A 1,223-nucleotide genomic window follows, 5' to 3' on the forward strand; every position below is an offset into this window, starting at 1 on the left:
CTCTTCAAGCTTCTTGACTTCTGTGTCGTTGTAGAAAAAAGTGGCCGATGAACATTTTCTGATATAGAAATAATTATCTTTTCTTCAATTTAAACAAGTAAAATTGTTCTACCATTAAACAGATTTTTTTAATATAAAAAAATGGAGTAACAAATAAATTTAAACAGTCCATTGTTCTTAGAATAAATTTTAGAATAAGTCAGTTTAATACAGAAGATAATTAATATATTCTTAATAATAGCATTAGTCAATTAACTACTTTTAATTGTGTCCGAAAGATACTAACGGTTGTAAGCCTCTCGCTGTAGCTTTCGATGCATTTGAACTTTAGATATTGTCTGTTTAATATCTGTAAATAGTTCTGTTCGTTCTTCTACGGTTGCAGATGTTGGGTATTTGTAGTTGTTTCCAAGAACTCCTTTTTTGACCACTTATGAAACTAATTGTATAGTTTAGATGTAGTTTATGGATATCCCCATTGCCAGAACTTTCTACTATCAAAAAAATATATATTATAAACATCAGGATTAAGTTTCTATAAATAAATGGAATTATAAAATACAATATGTACAAGACTACAGTTTGTAAAGTTGTCAATAATAAGTAATAACAATTACTAATTCGTGACACAACTTAATGAAGATATTAAAAATTGATATTAATATTTACATACTATTTTGAAACATTAATATCTGCAAGTTACTGATACAGGAAACTGGTGTCAGTCAACTTTTAGAAGCTTTAAATGACTCAGTTAAGTAGAATGCGAGGTACCGTTTAAACGTAAAACTAAAATTGTATAGGTTAACTAAACAATAGAAAGAATAATACAAGAATTTTTATAAACGGTGACTAATGTAATCCCTTTCTTTTTTTCGAAAGGGGGAAAGGAATGTGAGGTAGCAAATTCTATTTTTTATTTCGTTATGGTTTTGTTTTCTTCCCAATTTTCGTATCCTTACTTTTAAGGACCTCATTATACGGACACCACGAATCCTGACCAGTTTACGCTTTTTCTTTCTAAGGTATATGTACTTAGTGTTCTCAAATCTTCAGCTTCTCTACCTTCTGCTCCGATTCAGGTTACTGGAAGTTAAGTCCAAAGACCAGCTAAGCTACAATAGACTATTTAGATCAAGAGATTTAAAATCACTATTTACATACTCTTTAACAACTTTAACATCTACAAGTCACCGTTATGGGAAACTGGTGTCAGTGTAATG

General features: G+C 29.7%; 1 long non-coding RNA gene across 2 annotated transcripts; it reads right to left on the reverse strand.

Annotated features, from left to right (window-relative positions):
• Positions 1 to 286: 286 nt before the first annotated feature.
• On the reverse strand, positions 287 to 1,150 carry LOC111084807. 2 transcript variants are annotated; one of them, XR_002609726.1, is made up of 2 exons: positions 1,036 to 1,150; positions 287 to 494 (listed from the first exon to the last, which is right to left on the reverse strand). It is a non-coding gene; the product is annotated as an uncharacterized LOC111084807 (long non-coding RNA). The 2 variants fall into 2 exon arrangements; XR_002609725.1 differs by having other exon boundaries at positions 963 to 1,145.
• Between the last annotated feature and the right edge of the window lie 73 nt (positions 1,151 to 1,223).

The sequence above is a fragment of the Limulus polyphemus genome, unplaced genomic scaffold (assembly GCF_000517525.1).
Source record: "Limulus polyphemus unplaced genomic scaffold, Limulus_polyphemus-2.1.2 Scaffold139315, whole genome shotgun sequence".
Lineage (NCBI taxonomy): Eukaryota > Metazoa > Arthropoda > Merostomata > Xiphosura > Limulidae > Limulus > Limulus polyphemus.